Genomic DNA, 20,265 nt, shown 5'->3' on the forward strand with positions numbered 1-20,265 from the left:
TAGAGTTCAGAAACAAAACAAATGTATTAAGCCTTTGCTGTTGAGGAACCTGAAGCTCAGAAAGTAAGGAACTTCCCAACCTCTCATGGCTGCTCTGTGATGCAGCCAGAATTCCAATTCAGATCTGGGTCCAAAGCCCCCAGTAATTCCACACATCACATCTGCTTAAAAATATGATGCAGGCAATGCAAGCAGAATCTGGGACAACAACAGAGGTCCCTACTCTTCCAATTTACAAAAGCCATTACACTTGGCTTTTAAAATTATGTGACTTCAAACTGTTAATAGGAGTTGTGTGTGAGGAATAGGGCTGGAGAAGGATTAGTGGGAGGAGGGAGGACTTTATATTTTCTACTATCTTCACATTTCTTGTATTTTGTACTAATGGATATTCATTTATTTTTTTAATTGTGGAATAACTAAATCATTTACAAAGTATTAAATGTGTATCTTCCTAAAAATAAAGCCTATATTTAACTAATACTCAAAAAATTGTTCCCAGATGCTCTCATATTTCTAAAAGTAATTGCTGAATAAAATTAACACCAAAGCATCTTCCAAATATCCTGATTTTCTTTTTCGGTTTCTCAGGAAAAAACAATAATACTCTTCTCACTAGATATTAGCATATATGAATCCAAACTGGAAGAATCTTCCCCGACTTTTGATTGATAAAATTTAACAAAAGCCCTTTGTACAGTGCTTGGTCTTGTTGTTGTTGTTTAGTCACTAAGTAGTGTTCAACTCTTTTGTGATCCTATGGACTACAGCCTGCCAGCCTCCTCTGTTGATGGGATTTCCCAGGCAAGAATACTAGAGTGGGTCACCATTTCCTTCTCCAGGGGATCTTCCCTACCCAGAGATCAAACCCACATCTCTTGCGTTGGCAGGCATATTCTTTACCATTGAGCCACCAGGGAAGCCCTTTAACAATTTACCCTGAAATTAGTAAGTACATGCATGGCTTTTATAAAATTTTCCCACTCTTTGCCAGGAAGTCCTATAACTCTTCTTGGTAGAATCACATTTGATATATACGTTCTTACGCCTAACTAACTTAGTGAAGTGAAAGTTGCTCAGTCGTGTCTGACTCTTTGTGACCCCATGGACTACACAATCCATGGAATTCTCCAGGCCAGAATACTGGAGTGGGTAGCCTCTCCCTTCTCCGCGGGATCTTCCCAACCCAGGGATCGAACCCAGGTCTCCCACTTGCAGGCGGATTTTTTATCAGCTGAGCCCACATTTAGGAGTCAACCAACTAGACTAATTTTTTTCTGCTTCATTAACACTGATGCAATGTGGGAAAAATGGGTTTGATCCCTGGGTTGGGAAGATCCCCTAGAGGAAGGCATGGCTACCCACTCTGGTATTCTTGCTTGGAGAACCCTCATGGACAGAGAAGCCTGGCGGGCTACAGTCCATGGGGTTGAAAACAGCTGGACACAACTGAGCAACTAAGGGCACACACACAAAAAACACTGATGCCACATACCAAGATCCAAATAACTCTTTTAACTTTTAATAAAAGATTCTTAAAGAGCTAACATTCAAACATATATGTATGACCAATAGCTGTGAGATTTTTATTTAACAATTAATTAAAATTACAGTACTATAAGCAAGTATAATATATATTATTTTTCAATAAGCCAATGTTTCACAAACTTCAGCTAATCATGCATCAACTTTCTCAACTTCTGCCACCACACACAGCACCATGTATTATCATTTCTATTCATGTTCTTCTCTTTATAAATAGACACAGTCTTTTAATTTAATTCATTCTAAAGTAGTTTATACCATTTCTATAAATGGAAAACTACTATCACTTGCCAGAGTCTACACATAAATGAATTTTAAAATATATAACTCCTAAAAATAAAAAATGTTTGTGAAAATTAATTGCACATACAAGTATGAGTTCATTTCTGAGGTCTCTCTTCTGTTCTGCAGATCTGTGTGTCTGTCTGGTTTTGTGCCAGCACCACATTGCTTTGACGACTATAGCTCTGCAGTATAGTCTGAAGTAGAGCAAGTGATACCTTTAGCTCTTCTTTCTCAAGATTGTTTTGGCTATTTGAAGTTTTTTTGTCTCTGCACATTTTTTAGAATTATTTATTCTAATTCTGTGAGAAGTGCCTGTAGGCAGCTAATCTACAACAAAGCAGGCAAGAATACACAGTGTAGGAAAGACAGCCTCTTCAATAAATGATGTTGGGAAAACTGGACAGTTGTAATGCAAAAGAATCCAAATGGGAAACTCTCTCACATTATGCACAAAAATAAATTTAAAATGGATTAAAGACTTAAATATAAGACTTGAAACCACAAACTTCTGGAAGAAAATGTAGGCAGTACTCTCTTTGACACTGGTCTTAATAATATCTTTTTGGCTATGTCTCCTCAAGCAAGAGAAATAATAGCAAAAGTAAATGGGACTACATTAAACTAAGAAGCTTTGGACAATGAAGGAAACGATCAGAACAACAAAAAGACCACCTACTGAATGGGAGAAGCTATTTGTAAGTGATATATCTGATAAGGGGTTAATATCCAAAATATACAAAGAACTCATACAACTCAACATGCAAAAAATAAACAACCCAATTAAAAAAATGGACAGAGGATCTAAATAGATACTTTTCCAAAGAAGCCATTCAGATGGCCAAGAGCCACATGAAAAGATGTCCAACATCACTAGTCATCAAGGAAAACAAATAAAAACCCCAATGAGATTATCACCTCACACCTGTCAAAATGGCTATTATCAAAAAAACAACAAATAACAAAGTGGAGAAAACTAAACCCTCCTGCACTGCTGGTGGAAATATACATTGGTACAGTTATGAAAAACAGTACAGAGAGTCCTTAAAAGATTAAAAATAAAACTACCATATGATCCAGAAGTTTCATCCCTGAGTATTTAATCAAAGAAAACACAAACACTAATTTGAAAAAACTATACACTGACTATACACTCCTGTATTAATTGAAGCATTATTCACAATAGCCAAGATAGAGAAGCAATCCAAGTGCCCATCAATAGACAAATGGATAAAGAAGATGTGGTCTCACACACACACACAATGGAATATTACTCAGCCAGAATGAAATCTTGCCATTTGCAATAACACGGATGAACCTAGAGAATTTTACACTGAGTGAAATAGTCACAGAAAGACAAATACTGTATGATTTTACTTATACAAATAATCTAAAAACACAAAAAGGAACAACATAACAAAACAGAGTTATAGATAGAGACCAAACAGGTGGTTGCTACAGATGTAGGCAGTGGGGAGGGAAGAAAAAGAAATAGGTAAGGGAGATGAAGAGGCACAAGCTTCCAGTTGCAAAATAAATAAGCCATGCATATGAAATGTACAATGTGGGGAATACAATATATAGTATCTTTGAATGGCAGAGCCCTGAATAATTGATGCCTTTGAACTGTGGTGCTGGAGAAAACTCTTGAAAGCCCCTTGGACAGCAAGGAAATCAAACCAGTCAATCTTAAAGGAAATCAACCCTGAATACTCATTGGAAAGACTAATGCTGAAGCTGAAGTTCCAATATTCTGGTCACCTGACATGAACAGCTGACTCATTGGAAGAAATCCTGATGCTGGGAAAGACTGAAGGCAGAAGGAGAAGAGGGTGTTGGAGGACGAGGTGGCTGGATGTTATCACCGATGCTATGCCCAAGAACTTGGCTAAGCTCCGGGAGATGGTGAGGGACAGGGAGGCCTGGCGTGCTGCAGTACATGGGGTCGCAAAGAATCAGACACGACTGGACAACTGAACAACAACCACAACATCGCTGAATGGTGACATACCACAACTAGACTTATCATGGTAGTCATTTTGAAATGTATAGAAATACCAAATCACGATGCTGTGTAACAGGAAGTAGCACAGTATTGAAAGTCATTATACTTCAAAAATAAATGTCTCATACAAAAAAGAGATCAGATTTATGGTTACCAGAGGTGGGGGCTGACAGGAGGGATAAGTGAATGAAGGCAGTCAAAAGGTACCAACTTTCAGTTATGAGATAAATATTAGGGATGTAATGTACACCATGATAAATATAATTAGCACTATTATATGTTATACATGAAAGTTAAGAGAATATATCCTAAGAATTTTCATCATAAAATTTTTTTCTATTTCTTTAATTTTGTATCTATATGAAACTATGATGTTCACTAAACTTACAGTGTTAATCATTTATGATGTATGTGAGTGAATCATTATGTTATACACTTAAACAGTGCTGTATGTCAGTTATATCTCAATAAAACTGAAGAAAAAAGTTAAATAAAATGTTTGTGTTCACGACACACATATTTGTAACAAATATGAAGTTTGGACTAATTTCATAGAACAGTAGACCAACCTGGTAAGTTAAACAAAATCCTCTTACAACTAATCTGCAAATACATCTAAATCATTTCTTTAAACTATATCCTATGGTCATTAAATTCTTAAAGCCTGTCAAAAAATGGTACATGTGAATTTCAGAAGCAGTTTGGAATTTACATATTTTTCTTACTCAGATAATTTAATCTATCTGATATACAAGGGATAATTCTTTAAACAACACATGGCTTAATACAGAAGTCATGAATTTGCTAATGATCCTCCCCAGAGATATTTGCTTCAGATCTTACTGTTTTTAGCTTTGTTTTTAGGTATTATTATTTCCCAAAAAAAGGCTGATGGCAAAGCCAACACCCACTCACCCACACACACACACATACATACACACATACCCATAATTCAAAAACGTTTCATTTTTGAAACCTGAGTGTCTCTGTCAATTATATTTATATTTTGTGATCTGAAAGTAAAAATACTCCTGAAGATTCAATTTGGCCATCTGAGACAGTATTCTTCAATCTTGGCTTTTGATTTCCTGTTATTTAACATTTTACTTGTTTATGAAAAAGGACATAAAATGCTGAGAACAGCCTTTCCCGGTCAGGTACTGCCACAGGAACACTAAAACAGCCGTGAAATCAGCATTACCAACCATGTCTGAGTCCATTAAACTTCTTCAAGATAGAAGTTTCCAGAAAACAGAGGTTTCAACTTGAAAATAGTCTAGAAGCAACTAAGATTTGCTGAATATAGAAGAATCATACCAAAAAGGAGGGACTCTCTTTAAAGGTTTCAGAAAACTAGCCTTAGCCTAGTTATAGCATACTTAATGTGGATATTACAAAGAAGTCCCTGTGATATGTGCTTTGGGTTCTAGCCTATTAATTAGCAGTCATCTTTAGACCCCTTTCTCCAGCCTCATATAACTTGAAATTATCACACTTGTACAACAGCAATTGAGGACAGGGATGTGCAGAGATATTTAAAAAAAAAAAAAAAAAAGGAAAGAAAATGTCGCTTTGCCTGGTGAAGCTCACCAGTCTGGAACATTCACTTGGTTTGAGACCAATGCTCTCTAAATGGCTTCCCCATCATCCCTCTTTCCCATCAGGTTCTTCCCCATCACTCAGATAAAATCTCAAAAGTCATTTTTAATGCTGGCCTCTCTGTCTCATTCTACCCACCCTCATCAAATCAATACATAGACTGATTCTTTCTCCAGTCTCTTTCAATTATGGGATGGAAGCAGTTTTGGGGGATTTAAACATATTATTTGGGGAAAGAAACAGAGGATACAAATATATTTTCAAATTTTATTAATACATAACCATCACTAGGGTTCTGAGCACAGGAGGGGCCCTGAATTTTAAGTTTCATTCTTTTCCAGCAGATATGCACGTGACCTTTTTTTCATCATTATCAACTTATTTCAAACCCTTATCTCCATATGCTGTGACTCACACCATTTCTCTCTGCCCCCACTTCCCGCCTACTCTAGTAATTCTAAAGCAGAACCTGAGCGACTCAGGTCTGCTCAAAAGTCCAGCCAGACTGTCAATCCTTCCCCAAGATAAGGTCCTAATCCACCTTTCCAGGCGAATTTGTCACTGTTCCTCGGATGAACCTCATTCACTAGCTTGGACTCCTCACCGTTCTCGAATCATACTTGACACCTTCTAGCATCTGAGGTTTGTTCTGGAATCCTCTCCACACCTTCTCTGCCTATGAAAATCCTTCCTGTTTTGTTAGAGCTAACTCAAATACTCCTCCATGATGCCTTTTCCTTTAGCTCAGAAACCTTTCCCCTTACTCTTTATAATGACCATGACAGTGATGATGATAAAAACAAGAAGTTATATAGTTTATATTATGTGTCAAGCACTATTCTAAGCAATTTACATAATATGGATCATTAACCCTCACAAGCACAACATACATTTTACACGCAAAATGCAGAGACTCAGTTGCCTCAAGGCCACACAACTAGGGTGCAGTGGAGTCAGGCAGCATAACCCCCAGAGGCCTTCCTGACAACTTCCTGATGGGCCCCTCACAGCTCTGTTGCAATTATTTTCCTTTAGCCTAAGTATGAAGCTCCTTAAGCGCAGTAACCAAGTGTTTCATACTTCTATAAGCCTTACAAAGCCACCTTTGCAGATGCTCAATAAATATGTATATGTTTAGTGAATATAAACTACTTTAAACTGTTAAAATACAAAGACTACATAGGCCCTAGGGAGTTCATTCAGCTTATTTAATATTCAGTGAATGAGATTTTTTAAACGTGTCACTACAATTTTAACAGTAATGCCCAGAGGAGCTAGTGAAATTAACTTTCTGATCCCAGTTATAGGAAAGCATCAACCCAGGTACATAGAAACAAGACTTCAATGGTGTGCTAAAAGAGAAAGTAAGAAAGAGATTGGTTTCAAACATAAGGGCTTTAGATCAAATGATCTGTATAAGGTTTTAGAAAGTATTTTGAGAGCCAAGGCATGCCACCTGACTGAGACATTCATTCTCCCACTTCCCTCTATCTGTTCTGAAGTTATACTCCGCCACTCCCAACATGAGATAAAAGGCAGGAAGCAGAAGGTGGAACACAACAGTCACCGAAGACCAACATGTATCTACTTAATGCTTACAATCTGCATAGAAACCTGCACACATACAGGGACACAAGGAAAGTCTGCACTGTCATTCTGGTACTGAGGTACCGAGAACAAGGGTTCTAAAGGGGGCTGGGGAATGGTCCACAAAGACAGTAGACTCTGCCTGAGCCCTTCTGGCCTCACTACAGTATTTAGATGTCTCCTGCTCCCCTTGGCATCATAGCTCAAGTCACTGTGGGAGGGCAGCTTTCTCTGGCACCTCGAGGAGCTCGGGCCCCTGCTGTACATTCTCAAAGCTCCCTGCCCTTCTCCCGCAAATTCTTACCCTCATTTGTCATCCCAGGTTTCTGTGGTTATTTTAGTCTGTCTCCCTGGCTAGGCTTGTAAATCTGAGAGCAGGATTTCTTGTCTCTTCTATATCTACGAGACTCATCACTATGCCTGGCACATAACCCACAAAAAAAATGTTTGATGGCTGCAGGAACAAACAGTAGAGGGAAAGAGAGCATTTTATGTGAGAACACACATCACAGAACACTGATCCCCTATCCAGAGAGTCGGCGAGCCAGTGCCGTGGTTAGGCAATCCAGGACCACAGCCACACTGCCAGGCTCTTCACTTACGAGCTATATTACATTAACTCTCTGTGCTTCCATTTCCTTAACCTATGAAGTGGGGATAACACGGTAACTGCCTCAGCAGGCTATTTTTTGGGAAGATTAAGTGAATTAACAATGTATATAAAGTGTTCAGAATTGTACCTGCCACATTACTCATCTATATTGAGGGACCACAGGAAAAAGATAAACTTTGATCTCAAAATTATTTTTCTCTTCTCTTTTCCATCGCCTGTATCCATCTGAATATGGACCCATAACTGCTATTATTTCTGACACCTTAGTCCAAAGCCCATGTATGCATACAAACATCAAAACACGAGGCTGTAAACATCCCTCACGATCGCTATACACCAGAGCTGTAACACAGACCATCATTTAGTTCAGTCCTCTCATTTTTTTAATCTACAGATATTGATGCTGCTCTCAGTTCCTTCTGTTCAAAGGGCATCCTGAGTCCTGGTGACTTAGTATCAACAACCACAAAATACATGCACTGGCTCCTCTTTCATCAATCCACTGTCAAACTATCAGAAAATCACTATTGGCCCACAACGCTCTCCAACAAAGTAACCAGGAGAGAGCCATTGTACTCATTTATCCTTATGCGAACTTCTCAAGAACAAAACAGTAAGATTACCAGGTTTGGTTTTTGTTTTTTTTTTTTTCCGGAGAGGAGAGCAATTACCAGTTTTCTACAAGATGTAAAACCACAGAAGTCCATGAAATGAACATCTATAAAAACATACAATGAGGTGAGAAGCTCTGCAAAGAGCTGAAACATGTAGCTTTTAAAGTCTCTTCCTTGCCTGGTAAGACGTGGTTCTCAGACTTCCTAAGTGTCAGGGCACTTCATTTATAAACTGCTTTTTCCTGAAGAAAGCATTAAGCCTTGATTGTCATATACAAGCACAAACAAAATGCTTACTTTTTTTTTATTTTTAGCAACATTTTTCTTCTTAATCATTTCCTCCCATTATAACCAGTGACTAAGAAAACAATATCTGCACTCAACTTTAAAATAAAATTTTAAAATAGGAAAAAGGCAAACATTTTTCAAATGCACAGTCAATTCTACTTTTGTCCTAACTGCTTACGGAAATGAAAATATTCAGTGTTAAACAATCACAAATTAGATAGGTAAGACTAATTACAAACCAGAAATGCAACTGTGTAGTTAAAACAACTTGCATTATTCAATCTATTTTAAGTTTCTTCTACTGGTTTAATTGAATGAGAACAGAAGGAATGTATGTTGTCTCTTATAGTCTTTGAACACACCATAAAAGAAAGTCAGTCATTCTTCCTGTTCTTCAAGTTTTGACTCTATTATAAACCACAGGTTACAAGGCTTGCAGAATATTAGACAATGCATCTGCTTAACAAGTAATGGAGGCAACCCTAACTATAAAAGAAAGGCAGAACCTCATGCCAGGTCTCTATCTCCATCGCTTCCAAATTATCCTCTTAAGAACAAGGTCTAGAAATAAATGTGCTTCTTGGTTAAGGTGATGTCTGCTCTATAATACTCTCATTTGTTGTTGTTTCACATTTGAATTTGAATTGGGGATTTGATAGTGAGTGGCCAGTGGACTTTATTCTATTAATGTGAGAATTAGTTTAAAACAGAAATACTCTCTCCACCATTCTCATTGGTGTAATTAGAGTGAAACCACTGGGAACTCTTTGATGGGTAATTTAGGAAAATTGCAGACAACATCAGCCATGTGTATTTTCCCATCTAATTGGATGGGAAACAGAACTTTCATGATCAGCTTGCAAAGATGTCCTTCCAGAACTGACAACCATAGCCAGGACAAACACATATTTCTTGCTAGTAGTGTCTCAGTGCCATGGGCTTCTCCTGCTTGAGGAGAGCTCATGTTCCAGGACAGATATTGCTGAGCTTGTTGTATCTCACTGAACTAGCTCAGCCGCTTATTTCAGCAAACTAAGGAAACACTAAGCCAATATTCTCAGCACACGGAAGTCTATACGGACCCTTTAAAGGGGAAAAGGAGAAAATACTTGGTCCTAAGAAAAGCTGAGTCCTTGGTCTCACACAAACTGAGTACAAGGCTGTTAGGTTACAACTCATGGATAAACATAACCCTGCATATCAACTATCAGTCATCATCAGAAACCAGTATCTGCATAAAGCACAAAAATAGACTCTCTCCAGAATATCACCTGAATAATACATACTCGGAAATGAAATGGTTTCATGTTAGAAACTTCTCATGCTGACTTTCACTGCTTAATTCTGGGTATAGTATGAGTTTTATTTCATAAAACCTTTCAAATTAAAAAAGAAAAGTTTTTTTAAAGTGAGAAGAGTCTTTAAACCAAAGACTGAATTTTTGACCAATCTTAGAAGGCAAGAACTATAACTTCTTTTATGATGAAGATGCAGGTAATAGATCTGATGCAATAGATCAAGAACCTGTGTTTAAATCCTCTTAACACCTATGGCCCATTATAGAAAGTCTTTAACTTGCAAATGAATTCTATTCCAAAAGCCTATTTGTAAAAGCTAATATTTAGATTTCTGGAAATAGTTTCCCAAAAGTAAAGTCTTATGCTTATTAGTCTTATGCTACTGCTGCTGCTGCTAAGTCGCTTCAGTCGTGTCCGACTCTGTGCAACCCCATAGACAGCAGCCCACCAGGCTCCCCCATCCGTGGGATTCTCCAGGCAAGAACACTGGAGTGGGTTGCCATTTCCTTCTCCATAGCCCAGTCCAAAAACAATATTGTATTCCATATTATCACTAAAATCAGATATCTAAAATAAAATATAGTAGAAAACATTATTTCAAAAACTAAAACAAAATAATTCAATTAAATAAGTTTGTTTGCTTTTCAAATTATTTTCTCTCAATGCTAGTACTTGTGGAAAGGTTAGGTTAGAAAAACATGAGGAGATCAATGAATATGTTTGTAACGAGTCTAAAGCGAACCCTGAATTATTTTAAATGTTTGACTGGTACTTTATTACATCTAATTCCACTTCAAAATGCATTAGCTTTTCTCAATATTTGTCAATATGATTAGGACTAATTTCAAGTATGAGAGGAAGAAGATTTTCTCGATGCAAATAGAGCCAAAATAATTGGAAGGAAAATAAATAAGAAAAGTCAGAAACTGTCTGGGCACATACAAGAGTACGATGGCCAAACTCGCCAGTTATGGAACCCAACCTGGGTGGGAGAGCAGTAAGACAATGACAACTCATGGCTGCCTAAGATTTCCTAGGAGAGAAAAAGGTAGACCAGACAACCCACTGTATTCATTTTAGTAACTAGAGCATGTACATGAAGGACCAACAACAAAAAAGGCTTTTTTTCTCCTTTTTGAATATAGTCACCTTACTCTTTTTCAAACTGAAAACTTCTAAGACAGAAGCCACACAGCATGTGAACTAAATCTCAGATCTAGAATCTCATGGTAACTTGTAAGTTACTGCTCTTTTGAATTGACTCAAGAATAGAAAACCAACAATGAATACAAACAAGGAACTGGTTGTTCTTTTCCAGTATTTACAAAGAGTCGTTGCTTAGAGAAAGCAGGAGAAGCAAGAGCTTTGCCCACCAGTCAGGTGTTTGCAGAAAGTATTCTGCGGCAATTTTACTGTGTGTTAGTCCAAACTGCTCAAACAGATGCCACGTGACAGACGTATCCTTCAAGAACATAATAGGATTTATCATTCTTAAATGTATAGACATTTTTAAGAAGTAATTACTGTTACTTCTTAACCGTGTAAAGTAACCATGTTCCCTAAATAGTTTACTAGTTTCACAAACCGTAGAACTGAAACAAGTGAAGGAAACTTCAACTTAAATAAAAGTAATTTAAATCCATCCCACAGATCTATTGCATATGTTGTTTAGTCACTAAGTTGTATCCAACTCTTTGTGACCCTGCCAGACTCCTCTATCCATGGGATTTCCCAGGCAAGAATATTGGAGTGGGTTGCCATTTCCTTCTCCAGGGGATCTTCCTGACCCAGAGATTGAACCTGCATTGACAGGCAGATTCTTTACCACTGAGTCACCAGGGAAGTTAGAAACCATTAAATGTATATCAATTGACAAACTATAAAAACCGTCAACAAGCACTTCTATGGCTTCAACCTGATTAGCATCTTTTACAGATTTAGAAGCTCACTTCAAGAAAATTTACTTACTGACACAGACAGTACAACTCACAACAAAATCTATCCATCTCGTCATTCAAACACATTGTTAGAATCCAACACTGCTTCATAATAAAAAAAAGAAAAGGAAAGGAAAAACACTCAAGAAACTAAGAACACAAGTTCCTCAACCTGATTCACGGGCATCTGTGAAAACCTCACATTAACATTATACTTGATGGCAGAAAACGAGATGTTTTCCCCACAAAGACCAGGAATAAGAAAAGGATGTCCATTGTTACAACTTCTACTTGACATGACTCTAGAAGTTCTAGTCAGGGTAATTAAGTAAGAGGGGGGAAAAAAGGCAGTAAAAAGTAAAACTCTCTCTCTTTACAGACGATATTATCTTACATAGAGAGAAAATAATTTTAAAGATCCCCCAAAAAACAACTAGAATAATTTCAGCAAGATTATAGGATATAAGACCCATATACAAAAATCAGCTGTATTTCTATATACTAGCAATAAACAATCCAGAAAAGAAATTAAGAACACAATTTCACTCATAATAGCATCAAAAAAATAAACACAAGAGTAAATTAAATCAAAGCAGCACAACACTTGGAAACTGAAAACTAGAAGACACTGGAAGAAATTAAAGAAGAGTTATATTTTAGGGATATGAAAAAAGAAGGGAAGGCAGACATGTAAATACACAGATCATCACGGCACTGCAGCATAAGAAAAATATGAAACACGGAGATAACTGGTATCACGGAGAGCTTTGAGTAGAGTTCTAAAAGATGACTTTTTAAAGTCCTTTTAAGTGCAAATCAGACCATTTCAACTCTCTAACAGCTTCCCATGGAGTATAAAATCGAAACTATTCCCCTCACATACAAGCCCTGGCAGGGACCTCACACCTTATGGTAAGGACCTCACACCGTATCACTGAATCAGCCTCTTCATCCTCTATGCGCTAACCACACGGGCTTTCTCTTGAAGGCTCCTCAGTCACACTCAAGTTCATGTCTACCCTAAAGCCTCTGTATGGGCTATTACCTCTGCCTAGAATGTTCTTCCTCTTTTTCAGCTTAACTGTCATCACCTCAAACACAGCTTCCCTGAGCTTCCAACCTGAAGTAGCCAGAAAAACACCAGCATAGGCCATTATCACCAACCTTTCATTTGTTTATCTGTCTCCCCCAGCAAAAAGTAAGCTCTATGATGACAAGGATTTTTATCTCTGTAGTTCATCGCTATATGCTTAGAGCCTAGAAAAGTTATCTGGCACAGCTGCTCAATAATTACTTGCTCAGTGACAGAATGAACAAACCAACCAGACAGGAGAGAGGGAAAGGCTATTTTCCATTAAAACGAATAGAGAGTTTTTATTAAACAGTGAAGGCCATAGGAGCCCTCTATTTCCCTCTTTTGACTACCAGAAAATTCATCTAAAATTTTGAACCTGAGCAAGTCAGAGCCAATTTCTGTTACATGTAACCAAAAAACTCCAATTATTACAATATTGCTATTCTATATACCAGCCAATCAAGATAGAAGGAGGGGGGACTTCCCTGGTGGTCTAGTGGCTAAGAACCTGCCTTGCAATGGGGGCTATGCAGGTTCAATCCCTGGCTGGGGAACTAAGATCCCACGTGATACTGGCAACTACCAAGTCATGCCTGCCTTGAATAAGACTGGTTGCAGAGGTATAAATAAGTAAATAAATATTTTTTAAAAGATTGAATTAGTTTACCTTTAAAAAAAAAAAGGAGGGGTTAAAGGAAAGAAACAAAGCAACACGTGAGACGTGATCAGAAACAGAGGAAGAAAAAGAGACGGAAATAGTGGGGGCCAGCAGGGGAGGCGGAAGCAAAGATGAAGATGGAGAGCTCCACAGAGGAATGTGATGAGTAACAGGCATAAAGGACAGCCAAGAGCAAAGTGTAAGAAAAGAGGTCACTGGTTATTACACGCATGGTGTTAACTTGGACTATGGGTGTCCACCTCAGGAGGCAGGCTGCTAACGAAGAAGGGAAGAACTGGAGTGCCAGCCGCACAGGGGGTTCTCACCCGTCCCTACTGTGTCTCTTGTGGCAAGTCACTTAATTTCCCTAGGTCTCCTAGTACAATGAGGCTAGGAGACCCAGAGAAAAGGGTAGAGTTGGGCAGGCAGGGCAAGAGAAGACCTCTCTAAGGTCTGTCTGTTTTTGTCACTTAGGAAAGAACTGGAGAAGGCAATGGCACCCCACTCCAGGGTTCTTGCCTGGAGAATCCCAGGGATGGGGGAGCCTGGTGGGCTGCCGTCTATGGGGTCGCACAGGGTCGGACACGACTGAAGCGACTTAGCAGCAGTAGCAGCAGCAGGAAACAATTGATGAATACAGCTCCACGGGAGCAGTTCTTCAGAGGAGAAATTACTCTCTGGATGGCTAGAGTAGACACCCGCGCCCCCAGCCCCCATCTCATTCTGTAGTCTCTGTATTGAACTCAAAGTCTACGTCAACTACTGTTCCTTAAAAAAAAAAAAAAAAGGGTAAAATAAAGTTTATCAAGGAAATCCACTTGCTCATATCCTGGGTAAATCCCAAAATTTTAAATTGTAGTAAAATGATCTTAATCGACAACTAAAATCTAGCTTCCTCTTCCACAAATTCAGAAATAAAATACTGTCATCAGTCAATACACACATATAAAATTTAATCGCTAATTATTTTTTTAAGCTTTATGTTAATGTCAGAGCCCAATGTCAGGCTATCCTAAAAGTTATTGTTTTATAATTCAAGTAAACAAAATAATTTTAGAAACTTTTAAAATGTTAAGCATAGTTTGTCACTATTTCCATTATTTCACAGATGTGTTTCCGAAAAACAATAAAACTTAAAATTTGGCTCCTGTCAAAATATGCAGCTTACTGCCAAAACTACAACTCCCTTAGAGACAACTGAGACTTTTCTCCAAAGTTCAGGCATTTCTGAAGGGAACATACTTTACCACATTCAAACTAATAGGATTTAAGGCTTTTCCAACTCCAAGACACACAATAGCCTCCAATGCTATTAGGAGAGTTACCACATAAGCCTAAATTCTTCGTATGGGTGGGTCCATTCCCATAGGTTTTAATAAGCGTGGATTTTAAATTGAAAGCACTGCAGCTGAGACCTGGGTTACAGAAGTCAAGGGCAAAACCTGGGGGCAGGAGTGCTATGATGCAGACCTTGAGCTTGGAGTCTGTCTGCATCAATTCTCACACAGTTAACACAAGACCTTTGGGAATTAGAACTACCTCCAGGGCTGTCTCCTATCTTATTCATTCCTTATTCCTTAAAACAACAGAGACAAGTAGTGAGGATAAGAATGTGAATAACAGTCATACTTTTACTCAAGGAGCTCTCTAGTAGGAAGAAAAGCAAAGCAAGTAACAGCAAAGAGCTCATTCTAGTGGATTATATTACGCATAATTAGTTACAAGACAAGGTGAGAAAAGCTATAATTAAGCCAGGTTCTGGGTCAGACAATAAGAAATGACAAAATAAACATAGGGGTGAAGAGAGGAAACTGGACCAATTATGGGGGGGGGGATCAGAAAAAGTTTCTGAGAAGGTTATTGTGGGCTTTTGTTTTTTATTTCTTCAGTCAACTTACAAATTTCCCAAAGTAGGCCCCACTAATTGACTCACACACCTACTTGTGAAAGAGCTGTAGTCTGATTCATCCTACAGGAGGTAGCCTCACATGGAAAGGCTTGTCTATCTGCTCATTAATTTGAAACTATGGACCATAAATGTTTCTCCCCTATTAAATAACTCTCTGAGGCACTGCAGCAACTCTAGATATTTCTTTCAGGCTGAAGTTACACTTTCTTTGCCCGTTATTTACTTTACCCGTAATCTGCTGACTAACTACAACGCTGGTTTCAGGTGCTCATCATAAAAGCTTGGTTTTCCACAGTGAAAACTGAAAAGCCCTACAAGCCTTTACTGTGGAAGGGGAGGGGGGAGGGCACCAGCGAACAAGGCTGAGGCAGAGCGCAGTAGAGAGAACTAAGAAAGATCCCGGGGCCGAGCGGTGCTAACACAGACCTGGCAGCCAGCACGGACACAGGCTAGGCTTATTTGGGGCACTAAGCATCTTCAGAATAACTCAACACCCAGCAACCGCAACAGGAGCTGCAGTTAGCTTCTCTTTCATCTAAAACTTCAGAAAGGACATATGGAGAGGGCTCTTCGTTTATTCACTGCCCATAATAGGGGAAAAGTCACTATTGTATTCACTATGTCAAACAGAAAAATAAGTCTTGAAATAAAATTTATATAAAAGCATGCATTCAACTGTACAGTTAAATATGGTTAAAATCAGGTTTTATATTATGTGACTTTTACCACAATAAAATTTTTTTTTAAAAAAGAAGATATATGTGGGAAAACATCACTTGAGGTATATTTAAATAAAGCCAAAATTTGTGAACATCGAAACACTGAAGGAAAAACTAAATCTTATATGCCATTTTAGCTCTCATCTGTCAGTAAGTTTAGGTCTTCCCGTTATTTTGTGAGTATATATCTGGTATATAGTCACAAAAACAATAATCTGTGTTATTTTTATCTTGTAGAGTTATTATTTTTTTAGTTGATCATTTAAGCTTTTTGGATGACACTTCTGCGAGTAAAATAAAAAATTAAAGTAGCTAAATTCTAAATTATTTCTTTAATTTCTCTTGCTGATTGTTCATTATTAGTGCATAGAAGTGCAGCAGATTTCAGCATGCTGATTTTACATCTAAGTTTAATAAGTAAACAGTTAAACTTATCAATACATAAACTGACAGATTTGAGACATTTTATTGGTGGATCTGTAATATACTTTCATTCTAAAACTATTTCCCCTTCAAAGAATTTCTATAACTCTAAAAATGTTTATATACATTAAACAATCAAGCATTCTTTACATAGATTATCTGAACATTTTAGAAAAATAAGTGAGAGAATGTTTCTTGGTTTATATTCATGTATTTCAGTCTGTTTCTTAGCTCTATCTTTATCTTATAATGTGCATCTGATTTCTTGATTTTAAAATGTATTTTAATTTTTAAAAGTAAAAGTACCTTCATTCATCTTCAAATCTGCTTGTGTGGTTTAATAAATGTGAAACTGCACATTACAAAAAAAGTATGCATTCACAAACCCTTATAAACCTGAGGTTTAAGATTAGACATCATGAGGTCAATGGGGTATTACATGCCATGAGCACAAATTTATAAATTAAATTGGACAGGCACTCACATAACAGAGCCAGAGGCAGGCTCATTGCTGGCTCCTCAGGGCCCCCACGGCTGACCCAAGCACAGGGGTTTCTCATTCAAGGTTGTCCCCAAAGAATAAATGCACATTTGGACTACCAGGAAGAAGGGGATGTGTAGGAGAGGAGTTTGAGGAAAACAGAGAGACTCAAATGGAAGTGCGATATGAAAAGATAAACTGTATTATTTGAGGGCTTAAACCAAACTCAGATTTTTCTAAGGATCAAGTAGCGACTGAATGAAAATCATGTGGGAGCCCGCAGTACATCTTGATATTTAGAGAGGAGCCTCTGAGGAGTTCAGAACACTTTCGATTTCCTTAAGCTGTTCATTTTAATTGAAGGCTAACCCAGATGGGCCAAACAATCACCTGCACGTTCAATGCCAAAATCAATGCCCTCAAAAACATCCAAATACATTTCAGATCTAAGCCCAGTAAGCAGTAAGCACAGTAATTCAGTTCTAAGCACAGATTCTCCAATGGCTGTGAGCAACAAAATCGATTTAATAGATAAAGACTTTTCTTTTTTTTAGTAAAATAGGACAGAATATAAAACATCAGTATACCTCACCCATCGTAATGTAAGAATTGTTTCTTTAATCTTTTGTTTCAATTATTCATGTGAATGGTGTGCATGTGTGTGTGTATATGTGAACTAAGCTGCAAAGTAAAATATGTTTCTTACTGTGGATTATAGTTAAAAAAAAAAAAAAAAGAAGAAGCTTAAGAAGACCCAGTCCTGAATATCAGCCTAAACTATGCATGTCACTCTTTAGTTCTCCTGTGTTTCTATCACTCCTGACACTCTGAACTACTTGGGGACATCCACAGACATCACTAAACCAAATGTGAGGAAAACTGCCATTTCAACCCGGTTTGTACACAAACATGAGGTGTTAGCTCCATGAGCCAGAATTAAAGTTCAGATGCTGCCTGGAAGAGAAACTGCGTGACCAGTGTATTTGCAACGCTGCTTTCCAGTGAAAAAATTCTACCCTTCCACACTGAATGCTGCTTTGATTCTTTTGCAGAATTGGCCTGAAGAATTCCATGGACTACTGTATAGTCCATGGAGTAGCAAAGAGTCAGACAGGACTGAGCTACTTTCGCTTTCACTTAGTTCAGAGACAGTATTATTCCAAGATTGGCACTGCTCAGCTTCCTGCTGTGAAGAGATATACCCCCAACTGGGAACTTGGGGGTAGGTTCTAGTCTTTCTCTTTCACTAACTGGATTTGACCTTGGGCAAAACAGTTGACCTCTCTGGGCTGAGATTCTCCATCTGAGAAAGCAATACTGGAGCAGATTTTTTTCTAGTTTCTTACAGAGATACTTCAGTGGTTCTGAAAACTGAGTCTTTTGGGTGTTTTTAGCACCAAGTTACATGATGTAACAGATAATGTCTTCAGGGGCTTTCAGTGCTTCTTTCCTAATTTTCTTTCCTAAAAAAATAGTTAAAATTTTTAATGCAACTAATTGAAAAATTTTCCAGTATTCTTTTCTTGAGCTTTTGACTTAGTTCTTACTGAAAAGTATGTTGGAAGTACAAGGACAACTGTTTTAAAATGTCTGACAATGCATAAATAAGGATTTTCCCCTATTGAGAAAAACGGAAATAATGCTGGAGTTAAAAATGAAGACTATCACCCATAACACTGATTTTAAATGTTTGTATATATTAATAAAGTCCATTTCAATTCTAAAATTTTAGAGACCTATAAAAACATCTTATTTCACTCAATAACTTTAAAAAATAATGCCTCAATTAAAATAAATAAATTTATATTTTAAATAAATAAATAAAATAAAAAATAATGCCTCAAAACACTGTGATTCTTGTTATTTCTGTAATTAGTACTGACTTCATAGTTTATTTTTAAGCACTCGAGCTTTTTAATTGCTCCATATCAAACTTTCAAGAATTGTGGGACATAATTTATTTATCCATAAACACATGGATTAATTATCATTATCCAATGTACATCATTATCCATCTACCCCAATTAACATTATCCAATGTTACTAATGCTTATCAATTAAGTATTCAGTCATTCACGCAAGTGTTCATTGAGCACTTAGGATGGGTCAGAGACTGTTCCAGACTCGGGCTATTGTGGGAACAAAACGAAGTTCCATTACAAATATATTTGTATACACTTAATTCAGTATGTAAATGAAACAAATGGACACAAGCTTTTCAGATAGAAAGTATATGTCTTTTCAAGACTATAGGATTCAAAACTGGGTGAGCAGACATAGTATCAGCCCTGAAATGTATAGTCCAAAATACAGTGTGTGTGTGTGTTTACAACACAGAGGAAACTTGTTAGAAGGAGAAAAGGAAAAAAAAATACTAAAAAGACATACTCAATTAAACTTGAGAATCAAACCTTCCATAAGTGAAAAGCACACTGCTGATTTTTCTAGCCCACAGCTAAATGAAATATGCAAGGAGAACTGAAAAAGATGATACTGCTCTATCCACATGCAGAAGACAAACAGAATTTCCAAATTCAAAGAGTTTGAAATTGAAAATGCTGTATGATTTTAGGGAACCTGACCTGCTTAAAGACACCAAAAATACTAGCCTGCAAGGATAAAAGCCTCTCTGGCCCATTTACAGACATCATCACAATAGCATTCTTGCCTATCAAGCTATAAAAGGAAGGAACTGCAAACAGGATATTGCCCTGCCCCAACCATGGGCCACTCCTCCCTTCCTCCACAATGTCTATAAGCAGAAGAAACGCTACCTGGTAGGTTTATCAAGAAGCCACAGAGGGTGACAGGACACTGGTAGCTGACATCCGCTTTATTACTATTTTAATAAGTATTTAAGGAAGACACCTTCTTGTTTTGAACCAACATTTTTCTTGATAATTTTACCCACATTTTGAATAACATTTGTTTAACCTATAATTTTTTAATGACAATTTAAAGCAGTTCTGAAATTGAATTATGAGTCAGAGATTAAGGAAATGAACATGCTTGGTCCAGAAAGTAAAGACAAAAACAAATTTAGAGTTAGCTGGCCTGGTTTACAGTCTTCCAATGGTTTAAACACACACACATATTAACCATTTTTAAATACTCATTATGCAAAGATATATGACACTGAAGAGTTCACATGATAACAAATTTAGTTAAAACTGGCTTAAATATGGTAATATACTTCAAGAGCCTAAACTAATGCTGATTTGTTTTTAAATAA

The 20,265-nt window shown here is 37.4% G+C and overlaps 1 protein-coding gene across 3 annotated transcripts in view; it reads right to left on the minus strand.

Moving 5' to 3' along the window:
• Positions 1–20,265, minus strand: part of CDC14A (cell division cycle 14A) — a 183,825-nt gene that overhangs the window by 119,307 nt on the left and 44,253 nt on the right. The window lies entirely within an intron of this gene.

This window comes from Oryx dammah, unplaced genomic scaffold (genome assembly GCF_014754425.2).
Source record: "Oryx dammah isolate SB20612 unplaced genomic scaffold, SCBI_Odam_1.1 HiC_scaffold_28, whole genome shotgun sequence".
In the NCBI taxonomy this organism is placed as follows: Eukaryota; Metazoa; Chordata; class Mammalia; order Artiodactyla; family Bovidae; genus Oryx; species Oryx dammah.